Source organism: Brienomyrus brachyistius, chromosome 6 (assembly GCF_023856365.1).
Source record: "Brienomyrus brachyistius isolate T26 chromosome 6, BBRACH_0.4, whole genome shotgun sequence".
Taxonomy (NCBI): Eukaryota; Metazoa; Chordata; class Actinopteri; order Osteoglossiformes; family Mormyridae; genus Brienomyrus; species Brienomyrus brachyistius.
In genome coordinates this window covers 7022324-7041831 of record NC_064538.1, presented here as the reverse complement: position 1 = coordinate 7041831, position 19508 = coordinate 7022324, and the positions used below count along the sequence as shown (strand labels likewise).

Here is a 19508-nt window from a genome sequence, read left to right as displayed (position 1 = left end):
TTGGTGAAGCCAGGGCCCGGGGCCCCCACCTTCTCCGACTGAGGCACAAGGAAGAAGATTCCCCCCCCCACTCTCAGGTCTGCCATCCTGCTAATTATACTCCCCATCTTCGCTCTAGATTTTTGGAGCAACATGCTTGGAGATCCCTATATTTTAGGTGCCTGTGTGTGTGTCTGTGTGTGTGTGGAATAGGTTTATATTACATTGTGGGGACCATTTTTCAGGTCCCGAGAAAGATCTGTGAATGCAATCAAAAAACTCGAAATGCTAAAATGCTGTTTTTTTTTTTTTTGGTTGCTTATGGTTAAGGTTAGGGCTGTTTAGGGGTCAAGGGTCAAACTCGTCATGTTGTGATTACTGTTTTATCCATAGAAATGAATGGAGAGTCCCCACAAACCTGTGTCTGTGTGTGTGTGATTGGCTAATTTGGAACCGCTGGTATAGATTACATATAAAGCCTCAGTTCTGCTGGGAGAAACAAATTATAGCAATTAGAATTAGCCAGAGGAGGTCCAGCGATGCATTATTAATTGCCACAGTCATTAAAAGGCTGCTAGCTATCTGAAACGGGATACAATATCAATACCCCAGCGCCAGCGAGAGGACAGCAGCTCTCTCAGAGCTGCCATTGGCGGCCCGCGATGGGTACAGCACCGGTAATTAGCCGGGGGTCTCTCTGGGCTAGCGGCCCGGGCTGCCTGGCTCCTCTGCTTCAGTGGTGGCGCTCGCTCGCACTGGCTCACGCTCGTGTGCGAATGCACGTCTGCCAGAACTCACACGATCTCCACTTTCCTGCTCCCAGCTTCAGGCAAATCACCGACCGTGGCCCTAATAGACAGACATGGTCTAACCATAGATCAGGCTTCGTCAAAGCCCATCACCAGGAGACGGGATGCACCGTGTGCCCTTCCCCTGCAAGGTCTGAAGGCTCGTGGGGGGGGGGGGGGGGGTTTGGAAGGACAAGGAAGCGGCCAGAGGGCCTCCAATCTGGCCTTAAAGCCAAGAAAGGAGAGGAGGAAACGGGGGAGGATCCAGTGACAGAGAGGGAGTACAGAGACTGCAAACCTAAGGGAGCCCTTACTGCACACAGGCTTTTCACAGTGAAAAGCAGGACGGGCTGGACACACCCGCCACAGTCCATGGTGGACATCAGAACAGGCAAAGAGCTGCTTTTTCTTTTATCCTGCCCCATACATGGGATTTGAAAGCATTTAATTTAGATCATTTAGATGTACTTTCAACCACTGACAAAAGCTGCAGGCTTGTATAACTCTAAATTCCCCTGTAATTAATTCTTCCGTGTTAAGAAGTAAAGACAGTCAAAGACACATTGTCTGTGCAGCTCCCACAAGCCCCTACACCTTTCTTTGGTTACTTTGTTCCTTTTATGATGCTCACCGATTTAGTCTCAGCCTGCTTGGTCATGCTGGCCTGCCTGTATTACAGCTCCGCTTTCTGTGGTCGGACATCAGCCACACTGGCCCTCCACTATCAGATGAATGCCGTTATGACCTGTAAACAAACTCCACCAGTAAACAAACAGGGTCAAGGTATACTCCCTCCCCCTGACCGCCGGGTCGTTCTCCCCCCCACTCCGGCACTCCGACATGTCGACAGGTCTACATATTCAATACCCGCTTTATGGGGGTGCATCTGGGGGGGCTTCCCTGCCCTTGAGGAAAATAACCCCTGTATTGTTGCAGATTGCCCCCCCCCTCCCCTTAACCCCCCCAGAAACACAGCGGGCAAAACAAATGATTAAACATGATGAATAACAGTGTAATGCAAGAAGCCAAGTACTGAAAAGTGTTCACTTAGACTCCCAACTCCCAGATTTATTGCCCAGTACCATAAATAATGGATTCATCAATCTTTGAAGGACCAAAAAAAGGCAGGTCTGTCAAATCAGCCAAACAGGGCCACGGCGACAGTGACAGAGCATAACCAAGTCTCTGCCATCCCCTTTAGCTGCAGGAGGGCGCAGTGACAGCCTCTTGGAGATCTGCTGCTGTTAATAACCTCTGTCTTCCAGCAGAGCAGAAGGCAGGCTTCTCCTACTGGGCTCTGGATGTCTGCTGATGTCATCATAGTGTCCCGCGAATTACCAGGAGGGTCTGGAACCTGTGGATCTGAAGCGAGGCTCCCACCTCCATGCCCTCAACATGTCGCGTGCTCAATAGGACAGCTCACAGTTTCCTGTGCTTCTTAGTCGTTTCTGCTGGCCTAGAGGAAAAAAAGACACGGAAATTAAGTGCTTCATAATAATGTCTTTTACAGCGATCTTTATCTGGAATAAGAAATAACGTCCGTGATAACCATTTCCTGAGACAGATGGTGTCAATAATGCTCGTTCCCTTAATTTAATTTGATAAGAAAGTGAAGATGCATAGTAATCCTTTCGTTTTGTCTCAAAGGCTCCATTCTGCATTATTCTTTTGTAAAAAGACACAATTCCATTAAGAAAAGATTGAACAAAAGTGGACACTTCATTAACAGGCTCGTTTGAATGATGAAGGCTTGGGTTACAAACATGACCGGAAGTGTTTGTTTGTGGAACTGGGGAATTAATGCCCCACAATGGGCATTAATGGATAATATTCACTTATTGCCAACATTTGTGCATTGGGCTGGCTGGGGTACTGGGCTCGGGGTGGGGGCTTTCTGTACCACATGCTGTATTTCTTCCATGGGGAAGCGTGTGCTTTGGAAGCCCTGATAAAGTTTGAGCACATGTCCATAGCATTCAGATTAGTTTGTGCTGGTTCCTCTGAACTAACAATAAACCCCATAGTTTGGGTGGCAGTAATAGCGTGGCAGGTCAAGGGGGATTGACCCCCAAGTGCAATGACACTCCCCGGTCACATTTCTGTTAGATGTCACGGCTTCACCGTAAGGTCATTGTTAAGGGGGTGGAGTCACTGAGGTCACCTGGCTGAGAAGCAGGCTCATTCACCTCACCTGTCACTTATTAACCATCCTGTAATGCTGAGTTCTGCTCCCTGTCTGCCCAGAACACAGGCCCAGACCCCACTGTCCCAGCTGCCACCCTGCAGGTTTGTCCAATCACTCTCAAAACACTCCCCTCCCAAAATCCCTGCGTCACATGGTTCACTTGGTCTACTGTCCCACTCGGGGCAAGTCTCACAATAATTTATCAAATTTCATGTTATGGGGAGATAAAAGCCCAATTTCTCCCTCCCTTTTTAAACTCTCTGTTTTATTTATGCACTTGGTGTACATTATTAATGCTTGTTTGCACAATGTAACACGTTTTTTTTTTGATTATTTGGAATTACTTCTAAAGGGGTAGAGAATGACTGTGGTGCTCACATGACGAGTCACCTTGGTTCAGTGCTCACATGATCGTCTTAGAAGCTTTTGATATGGAAGCAGCCCTATGAGAGGTTCTGTTAGGGAGGTTTATTAAAGGACCCCCCCCCGCCAAACCCCCCACCTCCAGGGTAAAAGACGGCATGGTATTGATGGGGAGATGCTAGCGGACGTGAGAGACCCGTGCCTGATCTTGTTTGACAGCAGGGGCACGGCAGAAGTACCGCTCAATTGGGCTCAAGCTCAAGCTGGACTGTGTGGAAAATTGGGAGTGAATTGTGGAAGGGTGCTGCATCATAAAGTAGGATGTCCTCAAAAAGGGAGGCGAGATGGAGCGAGCAGGTGGATAGATGGAATTTCTGCGTGAGATGTCACTGAACAAAAGTGGTCCCTAGGAGCTGAAGCTCAGGTAAAACAGACATAATTCAGGGTGGATCGCATAGCCCTGGGCTTGTGAGAAGTGAGAGGATTTTAAATAATAACTTCAGTCCCAGCACAGAGCTCTGGGATTACATAAACCGCACACCCATCGATGACCGGAATGTTCCATCCCTGATCTGAGTAATTGCTGATTACTCAGCTGTGCTCCGCAGAGAATGAGGCCAACGTGAATCTCCAGGATCAGCGGCACCTAAGGCAAGCAGAACCCCGAGAAGATCATCGCATGAGGTCACGTGAGGGCCCTGGATTCTACTTCGGTCCAACGTGGACCATTACACGCTGACGAAAAAGTCAGTAGATGGCGTAGCAGTTAAGGATCTATTTTCTAGGAGAAAGACTGCAGAATACAGTGCACGGCAGAAGCTGCAGTCGCATCCTTTGGGCATGGTGCAGACCCCGAATTCTCTTGGTGTGCGTGCAGTCACGTAACCCATATGTCCCTTTGGGGGGCCGAGTAGCCGTGGAGAGCCGACGGGTAGGGTCTTTGTGAGCATCCCAGCTGGGGCCCCAACACATACCTCATACGCAATGTCAGGGCAGAGCCTGGAAGACAAGGGCCAATAAACCCATTATTAGCGGCGTATCTCACTTTAATGATGTCATTGCAGCCATTAGAGGGTAATTCTGCGGCCTTCGCCCCAGTCGGCCGTAAAGCCCGGAGCCCCTCACAGCTGCTAAAATCGCTGCCCTTTCATCCCACTCTGTCTGTTTTTTTTCTACTGAGTCATGGGGGCCAAGTTGAAACATCTTGCGAGCAGTGGGGGGTCTTGTAGCTTTTTCAGTGGGCTGAGGGTCCCTCATTGGCCCCGGCGGGGGGGGTAAGCGGCCTGACCGCTGGGTCGTCCCCCCCCCCCCCCCTCACTCCGGCTTCCCTTGTGTTTTGAGACCCACAGCAGTGCCCAGGCCACACAGTCACGGTTGCCAGTGGATACCAGTAGTAAGAAAAAAAATAATAAAGAGAGGAGCGGATGATTCCTGAGCAGAGTGGGCTTAGGGAGGCCCCGTCGTTGGCAGGATATGGCCAGGGGGAGCCGTGCTCCTCCCAGCTCATGTCCTGTGACTCCCGGCACTGACACATTTCCTCCTCTGTTGTTTTGTTGTTGTTGTTGTCCCCCATGCTTTCGGCTTGTTTCGCTTGCGCCCGTTCGTCTCATTCAGCCTTTACAAAGCAGAGGCAGATGTCCTTTTAGTGCCGCCCCTTTCGCTTCACCCGGCCTCGTTTTGTCTCCGTTTCGCCTCCTTATGTGAGAGGGAAGGAGAGAAAGGGGAAGAGAGGATGGGTTACACCACCTTTCTTATGGTGTAAAACAGAATCAAGAAGCTAATTGTATCCCCTGGTGATCAGCCCATCTGCTGTCCCTGTGGGGGTGTGTTTGTCCCCACTTGGCTGTATTTACCCTGCCCCCTCCTCAGACCTACAGCACTGCTCCTGTTAGCTCGGGAGGAGGAGCCCACATTGAGACACAGCAGTGCTAATGGGTAGTGGCAGGTCACAGGGGGTTACGGACGTGCCAGCCACCATCCCCAGACCGTTTAATGATGCGGGAGCCCAGCAGAGGAGGACGGCTGGGAGATCACTGAATGGGGAGCGGATGTTACTTTAACAGGGAGGTTGGGTGCTCCATATACCAGCGACATCTGCCATAGCTGATGATATGCAAAGAATCCCCCCTAAAGTGTAAATGGAACTGAACGCATACTAGATGTGACCAGGGTGTCCTCAGACCTGCGTATAAAATCGAGTGTGTGTGCGTATATACTCCTTAGTCACAAAACTACGTGTGTGTGTGCATGTGTGTGTGTGGTCATGTATATATTCAATTATTGAGACCGATCTGTTATTCTGACGTCATGCAGATATTTTTTCAGTACCCACAAGGGGTAACTCATTTTTGTAAAAATCTGTGACTGCAATCATAAAGCTAAAAATGCCAAAAGTATTTTGTTTGGTTACTTATGGTTAAAGTTAGGGCTGGGTCATCACGTTGGGATTTGGGCCTTTCCCATAGAAAGATGAGATACAAATACCAGCATGTGTCTGTGTGTTTCCAAACTGCTCTAACAACAAGCAGTTTATCTGCCACGTTACACCATGGCACCATTCCTGGAACTCTGCTTCCCGAAGCTGAGCAGAGCTTGGTGGGGTGGCGGTGTGCAAAGCAGAGATGAAGACGCGGGAACATGCAGAGCACCTGTTGGTGTCAGTGGCCTCATTACCGCTCTGTCTCACGCTGCAAGGGAACTGGACCGGATCTGTAAATGAGAGCAATGAGCGAATACGGTGTAGTCCCGCAGCACTTCCTCTGCCCCCTCCCTACCCCCCAGCACCTTCATCCACAAAGCTGGGCTCCCCAGGAGACATTACCTACTGCCAGCAAAGCGGCCGATTCAGCTCAGGCACCTGCCCATTAGCGCTGGACTCACAGGGCACGGTGTGACCCCTGGTGCACCGAGGCTTAACAAAGCCAGCATTCGGAATGATTAAAGCCCAGCTGTGGATGCCATGGTGACATAAAGGCACATTTTCCATTCGCTTTATTCTTCTTTCCATTTTTTTTACGGATCCCCTGTGGGTCATTTTCAGTGTTTTGATAACATATTTCCAGCAGGGCACCAATAGTCTGGCTTGTGCAAACTTGTGTTGTTGTCTTTATTTATCTTGGATTCGTGGAAAAGGGATCGCAACACTTAAAAAGGCATCTCTGAAAAGAAAACTCCCTTGTAAATGAGCCAGACCGTCTTCTGTCTTTCTGAAGGCACCTACGTCCGTAGTCATTCCCGATTCATGTGAAATTTTTACGGGAACGTAAACGTGCAGACAGTCATTGATGAGGAAGATAAGTGGGCAGGTGTTGGTTTTGTGGCCTCTGTGCTGCTGGCTTTTGTGCGTCCGTCCGTCTGTCTGTAAATTCAGAAAAATGCTGCATTCCCGGCTGTTGTAAAACTAGAACTTATGCTTTTGTTAAAAGCCTGAAGGGGACCCACAGCACGCGGTGCTGCATGCAGAAACCATTGCAGCAGCTCTTCCGCACGCTGGGTCACCCCACCCACTACACTGCCACACGTCTCCGTTCTCCACGTCAGCAACTATACTATCATGTCTTCTGGACTCATCCAGAAGCCCAAAGGACTGGGCAGCGTTTTGCATGAATGGCCTTCAGTGACGGCACAGGCCTGATAAAGCTCAGCAGTGGATCTCAGAGATCTCCTTTGCCGTTCGGCCTTCTCCCGAGTAACTGTGCAGCGCGGCGCCTGAGCGAGGGCCTTCACTCCATTCTCTGTGCTCCAGAGGTCCTGCTACGGCTGGAAATCAAACTCTGAGAGGAGCCTTTTCAGAGACAGTAGGGCTCTGTGACTGAATTTCCAAATGCGATAAATTAGGCTTCGTCGAGCTCCGACAGAGATGCGACTCGAAGCTGCACGGCAAACCTGCACATGATCTCAGTGCATGCTTCATTAGCTAATGCTGGGAAGGGATTTCTAACTAAACCTGGTCTTTCCCAATTCTCGAGAGACCCAGCCACCCTCCTGCCCCTCCCCACCCCATCTCGCTAAGATGGCTTACAGCTCACATGTCTTCCTCTTTCCCAACTCTCTGTAGCTGTTAATCTAAATCAGCATTTCTCAGCTCAGTCCTAGGGGACCTCCAGACAGTCCATATTTTTACCCCCTCCCAGCTCCCAACACACCTGTACTAAGTGTTCAGTGTGCTTGATTGGTTCAGGTGTGCTGGGAGCTGGAAGTGAGCAAAAATGCGGACTGGCTGGTGGTCCCCCAGGACTGGGTTGAGAAACACTGGTTTAAATAGCATCACCGATTTCACCCCTGAACAGCAATGACAGGAAGTCCTGCTCTCTCATCTTTTCATTTCTTCAAATGCTGCCTTTCCACTCTGACGCTTGCACGGGTTCTGTAGAAACAATCTTGAGGTTCCTGCAGCCTGCTGCGAAGGGCTCTGGCCAATGGGAGTTGAGCTTCCCCCGGCTTGGCACAGAGAGCAGTCACACTCTGAGGCTGATGAAGGTGCCTGGGACCCCCCCAGCAGAGGCCCCTAACGAGTCATCCGTAGCCATCCTGATGTTCTAGCATGTTCTCAGACGGGTATAATGTGAGCAGCTGGCCTCAGTGCCCTCCTCTCATGTCTTCCAGCCCAGTCTGGGGTTTTAAATATCCGTGTTTCCCGTCTCCCTAGCCCTCTCCCTGCTTCCTCTCTCCGGCCGCCCTTCTCTCAGGACAGGCTCTTCCCATCTCCATTTCGATGCTCCCAGGGGCTGGATGTGACCCCAGGCTCCTTCCTGTTCCCTCTTTCCTGCCAACCATGCCGCCGCACGCTCCTTTAATTACCAGATCGCTTACGGAGCAGAATCCGCAGGTGCCACATGCTCGTCCTGTCAGTGTGACATTGACTTAATCACGTTACGTCGAATTACCTCCATCCACCCACCCCAACCCCCCCCCCCGTCACTGTCATTGCGACGCATTGACGTTATCCACCTGGGCCAGTGGTAGATCCGTTCCAATGTGCAGCAGGGAAGAAGAGGAGAGTGTTAAGCCCCGGCATCTCCACGCTTTCCCCGTAAGATGAAGTGCAAAGGTCCTCAGGTCAGCTATTGGGGTCAGATGCATTCTGGACAGTCACTTTGTGCCCAGCCAGCATATCAACGGCAAAGAATTAGACAGTGCGATTCAGCTGCCATGGGGCCTCTCCGAGGTCAGATCCTACAGCCGCCATGAAGCATCATGGTCAGGTTTAATGTGCAGAGGTGCAGGGAGTCCTGCTGTGGACGTACGCATGATGGTGTATGATATATGGGTGGTATATAATGCATTGCGGTGTTGCACTGTGTGTGTTATTTGGGACTTTCATTAAAAGCTGTCAGTGTGTAGGTGTACGTGAGATGAAGCAGGGCCAAGACGAGTAACTTCATTAAAGTGCTGCCACCATCGCTCATTCCACGAAACCCCCGCTTCGCCCTAGGGTGACCGCGGACCTTGCCCGTCCGCATTCTGCAACACGGGCCGACTGGACCCTATAACAGGTACCACAAAGCCCGTGTGCCAACAGCGCCGCAGAGGCATGCTGCGTCAGGTTCCTGACAAAGTGTGAGCCTGTTAAGCTAGGGACCTGCGTAGGCACAGTAATGGCCAAGGACGTATCCCTACATTGGAAAGTATAATGCAGTTGCCCACTGTGCATGATGTCATAATGTGATGGCAAGATACCTAAAATGATTGCAGAAAGTTTACTGAAGTAATTCAGTAAAAATACTGCAAATTTATGGATTTTACAACAAAAAAACATATGTTTACAATACATTTATATATATATATATATATATATATATATATATATATCACATTAGAAACAACCAATAGTTTTCAGTAAAAAATTTCAAGTAGTAATACATTGAAACTCAAATTATAGTTCTAAAAGAGCTGTTCTGATTTTTAAAATTAATTGACAAGCAGTCTCATTGGGTGCTTTTTAATTAGTAACACCTTTGTAGTAACATAAAACACAAAACATCCGTGTTTCGTATCCCTGTGGGAGCCAGTCACTACAATTGCAATTAATAGGAAAATGGCAAGAACAGATCTGAATGACTAAGTCAAAAAAACATGACACTTAATAAAAAGAAAATGTCTGTGTGGAAGATATTTGCAGATATATTAAGCATTGGACTTTTTCAATGGACTTTTGTTATGAGACTGCAACATTAAGTAAATGTCGTTCTGAGAGCACTGTACAGTATTTATGAGAGTGATGTTTATTATGAGACACATAGCAAAAAATCATGCAATATTCTTGTGCTGTAATGACATTTAGCATTATAATATTTTGCGCACTTATATGCACTTTTGGGTTCAATACTGCACCCAGCTGTGAACAGTATGTGCAGAATGTGCATGTTCTCTGGGTATGAAGGTGTCCTTCTGCAGTTTAAAGAGATGCAGTTCTGTGAATTGTCTGTGTGTCCCTTGGATTAGCGTCCCAAAGTGAGTGCACCCCGTTTCACTCTCTGTGCCGCCCGGAATGGGCTCCAGGCCCACCATGACCCTGAACTGGATAAGCAGCATGAATAATGGATGGAATTAAAATTTTAGAATTTTAAAATTCTATCTTAGTAACTTAAATATATTACTTTCTCCGTATTTTGAAAATAAAAATGATTAATTTATGTCAACCTCGACTCCTGGTGCTCCAGGGGTGGATGAGAAAATGAAAGCATTAACAAGCTGTCCTTAGCACAGAGTCAACTGCGACTGACGGATGATCAGACCGAAAATCCGTAGAGGACGCTTTACTTGTCTCTGCGTTCCTCAAAGCAGCCACTGATACACAGCCTATAGGCAGGAATGCGACCTTGAAAATACCTCTCCAGGTAGCAATTAAATACTGCCTCATGGCCTACCACTAATGAGTCAAGACTATATTGCAGTGTTGTACATCATCCCTGCATTTTAATTAACTGATTATTCTAAGGCTGTGTCAGCAGTCTCCCTGCTACACCAACGTCCTGCTACTTCCTTGAGATAATTTGCTTAATCTGCAAGCTTGTCCAGTAGCCGTTCCGCGTCTTTGAAGGGGAAATCCCGGCGCAGGTTCTCACATGCCGCCCCCTGTTGGTGAATGTGTCCTGCCTCCCTCGCCATGCCCTCACGGCCTCTGAGGCAGGCCGTCGGGAAGCGATCTCAATTTCTGCAGCCTTTGTAATCCATGGACCCATTCAGGAAGACGAATCTAACTCCCGTTCATCAGGCTGTGCTTGAGTTCTAAGAGTTCTCAGGCCTCTATCACAACTGAGGCAGCTCATTTAACCCAGCAGCCCTGGGTTTTTAACCATTTGTCTGTTTTGATTTTTTAACAAATCATGCTCACAAATTTTGAACCTCCAGACAGCATCATTTATAGCTTGTAAGTGCATCTTATTCATTTAAAAATCGGGATGATTAACAGGGCAAGCTGAAGAGCTTTCATCTTACTGAAAAAAATCTTCCAGTTTGACAGAAGTGCATTATTTATTGAATGCACTTCAAATATAATCAACACAGCAAAGCTGCGATGTCTCTAGGATTCCTAAGGTGTGCTTTAACTATGATGTTGGGTTTAGGGTTGCTGACAAACATCCGTTAAGGTAATTGATGTTTGAATGGTGTAGTTATGTGTTGGTGTCAAAGGGATGGGAGATGATTGGCAGTCATTGTGATTTGGGTAACTGCGGTGGGACGCTTCCATCCGTTGCAATAAATGAAAATACCAGTGGAGTGTAACAGCATTAGTTGTGTTATGTATCTTATCTCACTTGTTATGAGTGCATTATGTGCATTAACGCTTTGCGGTTGCTCTCATCTGGAGAGACAAATACTGCTTACAGTTGATACCTATACCTGAGTGTAGGTATAGCTGGGTGTGTGAAACATCTCCGGTCATGTTAAACAGGAGCTGCTCCACTGCCTGGATTTTAATCCACAGCCCTTCCTGTCCTTAGAGGCGAGTCTACCAGCCACACGCAAACGTGCACATTTCTGCTAACGCTCATCGCTCAGCTTCTGCTGCCGGCTTCAAGCCGCGTCACTGCCACTCCGTGTGAGCGAAAGCCTGGTCCTGCTCGCTCATGGGCGCGATGTGTGGCAGAGCACGAGGAGCCTTTCAGATGGACGTCGGAGTTTCTGCAACTGGTATTGAGATGGAGCCTAACTATAACCTGGACTTTCCCAATATCACACATACACACAAGCACCCCATGAAGAGGATTGTTAGGCAAAGGGGCTCGACTGAGTGCAATTTGAATTTGAATGGTTTTTTTCTTGGGGGGGGGGGGGGGGCATAGAAAGAACCCCGGGTGAGTTTACATATCCTCACTAAGACTGTAAAAAATTAAGCCAAAGTAGTACATCCCCCCACCCCCCCCCACCCCCAACAGCCTAAGAGTTGCTAATGGCTGATGAAACATGAAAATGCACTAAAGTCAACCCGGCATGTAGCAAAAAAGGTTCCCCATCATATGTTGTGCATGTCCCTTATTTAATTGGAGTCTCGTTCCTTTCTTCCCAAACTGTGCTCCAGGCTTATGGCTGCATTGAGAGGCTTTGGCAAGCCCCGGACCTGGAGCTCTGTCAAGAAGGCAGCGTTTCGCTTCTAGGCTCTTGCATATTTTATGCACGTTCTGAATTAGCGGTCGGATTAAAAAATAAGGAATGCATGGCGTGCACTCCACGGCTCCACATATAAAGGGGCCCGTGTTTTCTCTAAAGCCTGCATTTTTTTTTAATATTCTGTGCATTCAAATTATCCGATACTCACGAAGGTGTCGCTGGGGCTCTTTAAAAGCCCGGCATTGGGGGGGGGGGGGGATTCCCATGCCACACACACAAATATTTGCACAAGGGTTTGTGGGACCATTTGGTTTCCACTGCTGCCGTCAGTTGATGCGAGTTTTTCATTCTCCTCATCAGGGTTAAAAAAAAAAGAATCCAAAAAACTTCTGAAATGACATCAGCATGACTGCTGAATCTCAGATATGCACCCCCCACCCATCCCTAAAAAAAGAGAATGTGTTTCCTGATGCACTCCAAACTGAGATTCAAGGGATGTTAACATTTCGATATGCCGTCCGACCACTATGGACCCAGTGGAATATCAGTTTCCCAGCTCCACTTCCTACAAAAAAGCTTCATTTGTTGTGTTTCATTGTTATCTTTCTGCTTGGCTATGCTGAACAGGTCCTTCTGAAGTCACCATGAAGGGAATGAAGAGATATAATCGTTTGTCCAAACTGACAGCGGCATTCAGGCCTCCATGGGGCCACTGTGAGGGCCCCCCTTTATGCGCACCCTCCCCTGACAGTTGCCAGCCAAGTCACCCAGCTTAGACGCCAGTGCAGAAGAGTCTGAAGGCCAACTAGGCAACAGCGCATCCAAAGCAGCCCAGCTGGGGACCAGGTCTGCTGCTGCATTGTCATTTTGTATTTGTTGGACATGCAGGTCAGACATGAGGCAACAAAAAGCTTGTGAACCCCCCCCCCACCCTTTGGACAAAAGTGTATCCACAAACCTCCAAATCTCTACCTCCCCATCTCACTTAATAATTCCATTTAAAAACCTTTAATGCGGATGACAGAGACATATTTTGCTTTCCTGCTCCTAGCATTGAGGCAGTTTTTGTTTGTTTTGCTGCTAATGGCCACCCTGCAGCAGTCCAAGGTGCCGTGTGGGCATTGGGTCCAGGTTTAAATGGGGGTCACCATGGCGACAGGTTCCAGGCTACTAATGGGGCAGACGAAGGCCTGTTGATGACCTCCAAACACATTGGAGAAAAACTGACAACATTCATTTTAAAAAGTACATTTAAAATAGTTCATTTACTTTCTGCAAAGAGTAAAAGGAAGTCACTGCTTCCTGCGAGAAAAGAAAGGTAGCGAAAGAGAGAAAAGTTTCAGTTGCATCAGAAGGACAACAAGATGTAAACCAAACATATCTGGCAGAGGAGAAAGAGAACCATGGGAACAATGAGGACAATGGAAAGGTATTTTTTTACACTGCAGTTAAGATAGTTTTGTTTTTCTGATTAGAAGTTCTGCGTTGTGAAAATGAAGAAGTCTGAGCTGAAGTTTTGTTGTTTCCAGTTAAAGTTTAAAATGTGGAGGAGAAAAGCTTGTCTGCTGGAGATATCTGCCACTGAAACCGAACACCACGACACCCAGTAATTACACACATATATATGTCTGTGTGTGTGAGTGTATATACATAATTTTTTTCGTCTTCCTTGTAAGGGCTGCAGTTGAACTTCTGACATGCCGACAGCTAGAAACTGTGACAGAGAAATGAATTACAGAGATGACCAAATGCACAGAGCTTACTGGCTGGGATTTGTACGGAAAGCTCTGCCTGGCCTGGCTGGGCTTTGTGGCTCAGTGGCTTAGCACCGCAGCCTAACCCCCACGGGGCTGTGGGCTTGTTTACAGATGCTTCCCGTGTTCGTGCTGCAAGCAACAACCACAGTCCAAAACGTGGCAGTTGGGTAAAATGGCCTATAGTGTGTGAAAGGATGTGCTCTGTACATGCTGGGATGGGCTCCAAGGTTACCGTAGCCCCAAACTGAATAAGTACTTAGAAGATGTAGCGGAGATACCTCTGTACGACGGTGTCACTGAAGAAGACGCTTATTAGGAAACGTATACACATGTGTCTCGGAGATATGGCAGCTTAGCGATATCTGCTGATAAAATTCATTACAGCTGGGCTTAGGCTCACTTCTAATCTTGCCGAACGTGTTACGCCTTCCCAGCTAACAATATATCGTTCTACGAATGTTGCCGAACATTACAATAAAGGTATGGAAAAGTTCAAAGCATTCAGTTTTGCTGATGATCGTAGAAAATTGTATCTCATTACTACAACTAAGAGTAATAACACAAAAGCAAATGAAAGCTGCTGGTAGCACTGTTGCCTTACTGTATATGCCAGTGGTCATGGGTTCAAGGCCAGATGGTTTATTTGCAGTATACACATATGGTGCTTTTATAATATAGTTCTATTTATATAATTTTCAATATTATGTTAAAAGGATGTTCAGGTAATAATGTTTCTGTGCTGACATTGACAGAACCTTTGGTAAAATGTGAAAGTAATATTCCATTAATGTTAGCAAATTACATTGTGGCAACCTTTAAATAATGTTAGCTAATGTTCTGGGAATGTTCCCTGTTAGCTGGGTTACTTATTTCCTTAGCTGTCACCCTCTTCCAGGGAGCGTACAATGCCGGCTTCCCAATGCCCCATTAAGACATTTTTATTCCAGTAACGGAGAGAACACCCAAGGATACAACAGCATTCTCTTCACTGGGATTTCAGCCCAGTCCAGATTGCAGTAGCATCGATGTTACTTAATTCCACCACGAATTATAGAGGGTTTGAACGGCTATCATTGCTGGCAGGACGTTCTTTCTTTAGTATCAATAACCTGCCTGCTCGTAACACACCTACGCCACCGCCCTCTAACTAGCAGCGGTCACGGGCCCCGATGGTGAACAGTGAGTTTAAAAAAGCAATGACGTGTAAAGAAAGCCATTTTAAAACCATAAAGCAGTCTAATTAGGTCATCACACTCGGAACAAATGCACAGCACTTCAAGGACTATAACACGATAAGCTGTATTCTTACCATGTGATTTTGGTCAGCATTCCCCATGTGTTTAGCATTAACACACGTTAGCGTTAGTATACGTCAGCATTAACACACGTTAGCATTATTATTCTTGCAACGCGCAGTCCGGTTTATTGGAAAACAGTCTTTAGCATCGCTCTCCCTCCCTGCATGATAGACCAGACTGGGACAGTGCATCTCGCCCAGCAACGAGGTGTTAGACCTGTCAAAAAAAAAAAAAACGTCTCAGGGAAACTGACTCGACTGCCAAGAGAAGATCATTTGCAAATGGCACTTTATCAATCAAGCAAATGGCTTCCCTGCTCCAGACATCCACCGGACCACCAAAAGGTTCATTAAATCCACATTTCTCAGTATGAATCCCGGGTTGCGCCAGAACCAAGCCCCATCCATCATTTAAGCACTCAATTACACATGCATTCATCTCAGCATGCACCACCCTTTCGGCGTGGTAATAAAAATTTACATGTTAATCTATGCACTGCCATCCCAGGCAATTCATCTCAGCTCATCGACTGGCCACTTGAGCCATGTGGACTAGTGGGCAGGCAATGCGGGGACTGCGTGGGGTACAGGCACACAAGTGGCTGAGCCCCTCGTACCGAGCTCATTCTGGCTCTTTACATGCCTCTCTCCTTCCAGGTGACATCGTCTAACGAACCGTGATAAGCAAAGTTAATTAGAGAAGGAGCAAATCGGTGGGGAGAAGCTGCAAAATAAGCAGATTGCAATCTTTCTCTCTTTGCATTTGTTTCTGAAATATATTGTTTTTATGAAACATTTATTCTTTGTTTTAATTACATTTTTTAATTGCTTTTCAATATGAAAAAAACACCTTGGACTTTATTGCATGGTATCTTAAAATTGCAAAAAAGTAAAATCCTTACAAATACATCTTATTTATTAAACTGTAACGAGAAGCGGGAGAGAATTAAAATTAAAAACGCAATGAAAGATATGTAATTATCTATTCATCTTCCATGCACACATCCACTTATTACAGTCATGGTAATAAGGTTACAGTCATACTTAATTATGAGATAAAAAAAAAAAAATCATTTTTGAATAGTACAAGATACCTTGAGCCAAATTTCAGATTTTTTTCTTTTAATTAACCAATTATAGATTTGCAAACATACATTTATATTGTATATATTTATAGTATCGTTTGATTACAGCAGAATTGTAATTTCCTGTAATGAATGTTGTAACATTTAAATTTAACATTATATTTTTAATGAACTGCCTGCAAGAAACCAAACCACAAAGAAACTTACATTTCATTTGTTTTACTGTTTTCCTTTTTATAATAGTAATCATAATTAATTTCTATGTTTAGTTGTGTTCATCTTCTCTTTAACCTTAAAATCTTAAAATATTAAGATTTTTCTTAAGGCGATGTGATGATTTTTTGCTCTGACCAAAGCATATTTAGTGGCATGCCTCCCAGGGCGTCCCCCAGCCTTGTCCCTTATACTGCCTCGCAGCATCTTCACGTCCCTCTGCTAGTCTGACCGTACACACTTAGAAAAGGGATCAATGGAATGTATTGCTTGAGAAATCAAAGACTTGTAGATATGATGGATTTCAATTATTATTCTGAAAAAACAAGAACAATCTGCAGAATTAAATTTAAGTTCTGCTGCGCAGTAAAAATGCAATTGAGCTCATGTTGAATGCTTCAGCTTACCTTGTATTGTATTAATAAGCAACCGAATACGGCTTATTGATCCATTCTCCGCCTTAGTCTCAGTGGAATGCATGTTAATGCCGGACTTGACGACAGCAGGTTTCTTTGTACCCTCACCATGTCGCTTGTAACCGTTTTAGAAAATGGATTTTGCATTTCTTTCCTGTCAGACTAACGGCTAAGCCCGGGGCAGAGGTGGGGGGGGGGTAGCGGGGGGGCACTCAGACGGAATGGGGAGACATTGGGCTGGTAAATTGAAAACAGCAGACCTCAAGGTTAGAGAACATCAATCCTCCAGGACTGAATGCCTGGGAAGGGAAGAGCAGAAAATAAAGAGGAGCGAGCACAGCTGTGAGGGAGCGAGAGAGAGAGAGGGTGAGAGAGAGTGTGCGAGAGAGAGAGAGAGAGACAGAGAGAGAGCAAGGCAGAAGCACAGATAGAGAGGAAAAAGGGGCAGGGAGAGAGGGAGGAAAAGAGAAAGAGGGAGACAGCAAGAGCAACAACCACAGGAGACAGTTAGGACTGCAGCGGTGTGAGGGGATTTACAGCGCCATGCAACGCTAGCGCAGCCTTACTCTGGATGGTTTCCTGCTGGCCGGCCAATCGTGATCCGAGCACTGGAAGAGCCCCGGGATCGACTGCGATGAGGTAGGATCGTCTGTGGGAAGCAGAGCAGCAGGCTGGTGCTGCTCTTCAAGGAGGTGGGGGCCAGTGCGTGGGTGTGCGCCCCACCTGGCCACGGCTCTGTGGGAGGGTCAGGTACTTTGTTCTGTTTCCTCCAGGTATGTTTCGCTACTTTGTCTATTTTTAAACATGGTTAAAAGTTCCTTGCCCCCCCTCGCCAGTGTATTCTAAAGCTTACACTTTCTACGCTCTCCGAGACCTTAGGATTAATGGCTCTGGGGCTGGCAGCAGGCCCATGTCAGGAGGTTTGGGGACGCCTCGCATTGTGCACAGGACAAAAGCTGCCCCTGCGTGTAATGGGGGGGTGTGCTCTGGAGGATGGGTGCCGTGGGGAGGGGAGTCGGCGCACTGGGGCTGAAGCGGGGTTCGTGGAAGGAGAGACAGAGCCTGGGGTGGGGGTCAGACCCTCTGAAACGTGGGGGCCGCTGGTGCCCATCAGCGCTGACTCCCTGGACATGGGATGCCCTGGCATGTCACCGTCGCACTCCATATGAACCGGAGCTGCACAGTCACACTGTCTTCCTCTGCCATAAGCATTAATCAGCATGTCAACTGGAATCTGCCGGTTAAAAATACTTGTATGTTCCCTGTAGCCATGTGAGCCAGTGTTTTCACATATTTTCAGTGTTTATGTTATCATTTCCTCTCAGTTGTAACCCAATACCAACCTAATATGCTGATATTAGTGCATCTCTAATTCTGAGACAGTTTCACCAGTGTTTTATTTTGTTTGGTTAGTCTGCACTGAGATTTAGACATTTACATTTGTTTTTTTCCCAAATTCTTACACACGAGGTATGTAAATTTATCCAAACACCATATTTAAGTACATCTCAGACACTGAGCCCTGGATTTTTTGTTTTTAAAATGCGGATATAATTTGTGTAAAGGTATAGATAATAACTAAACCTAGCGATACTACAATCAAGAAAAAAAAATTTTATCATTAAACCAGTATTAGTGTGAAATACAAAATAATTTAATTAAATATTGAGCCAAGTATATTGTTGTGATATTCATGTGAGCACGGTGTCATTTGTCTGTGATGTAAAATATGGCATGATTTGTTAATGTTAGATCCACAAGAAGTTAAAATAAGTTAGATACACAGAGCAGTTAGTAGTCATATAAATGGCTGAAGACTACACAAAATTACTTTACATACAAGTGTGTAATAATTACAAATTTAAACTAAAGAGGAACTTGAGAAATTTGTAGCGCAGGACTACACCTGAACCATCATTATATTAATCGCGAGTTCGATTCGCGCAGGTCCGCATGCGTGCAAAGCGTGCCGTTTTTTTTTTTTTTTTTACTGGCACTGTGAACAATAATATCACATGAAAAAATAAAGTAATATAAAATAAAAACGAATGAAAAACTAGTGAGGGTCCTCTCACCGCAGTGGCCGGGAGAACGGGCTGCAGGGACTCACGAGCTCGCCCGGTAGCGCAGCTGAAGCTCATCGCGCGCGTGACGCTGCTCGCGCGGCTCTTTAGCTTCGCGCGGCGCTGTTTTGTTTCCCCAGCCGCGCTTTTCTAAAGGCGCTCGGCGGGGCGCCGCGCCGCTAACCGCTAGTTTCGTGTACATTATGTACAAATCAAAGAATAGGAAGGCTTTCGCTGCTTCGCGCTCATGGAGAAAAACAACGGTTTAGCAAATGACATCCCCCAGTTTTGTAATTTAAAATAGGGATTTAAAATATTTGGCCGGGTGGGGAGAGCCGTTAATAATCGCTGTATTAACGTTAAAAAAACCCTAAGCGTTTGAACCATGTAATTTTGTTTCATAATATTGCTAATAGATAAATATGCATTTGATTTTTAATATAATGATTTAAATGTTGAATCAGAGAACACAATGGTTTATTCTACGTAAAGCAGGCTAGTGATTTAATTTAATGTAGTGTAATTTAAAATATAATACCAGGTTAGTGAGAGGCAGTTTATGAGGAAAGTAATAAAAACCGCCAAGCAGGATAAACATGCTTTTTTCCTGGTGTCCTGTGTTGGCTGCGTGTAATTGAGCGATTTGGCATGCTGATTAACTCCTCATTTCTTCACAGTAAATTGCAAAACCATTATCATTTTATCTTCTGTCAGTCCTGGTGCCCCATCTTTTCTTACCTCATTTCCAGCACTTTTCACCAGGAGATCCTTTGCTGCGGCTTGTGTTCAGATTATGCACATGCGAACCG

The 19508-nt window shown here is 46.3% G+C and overlaps 2 protein-coding genes across 7 annotated transcripts in view; one reads left to right on the top strand and one right to left on the bottom strand.

The window, feature by feature from the left end:
• The window catches only part of sulf2b (sulfatase 2b), a 90194-nt gene that overhangs the window by 45376 nt on the left and 25310 nt on the right, over nucleotides 1–19508 (top strand). Inside the window, exon 1 of one of the 6 annotated variants that reach the window (XM_049018505.1) lies at nucleotides 16997–17275. The exons of the other annotated variants lie outside the window; for them this stretch is intronic. The gene's annotated coding sequence lies outside the window, so the exon portion shown is untranslated. Of the gene's footprint in view, nucleotides 1–16996; nucleotides 17276–19508 lie in introns of those variants that run through there. 6 annotated transcript variants of the gene reach the window in all.
• LOC125745529 (protein kinase C-binding protein 1-like) overlaps nucleotides 1–19508 on the bottom strand; it is a 311418-nt gene that overhangs the window by 270601 nt on the left and 21309 nt on the right. The window lies entirely within an intron of this gene.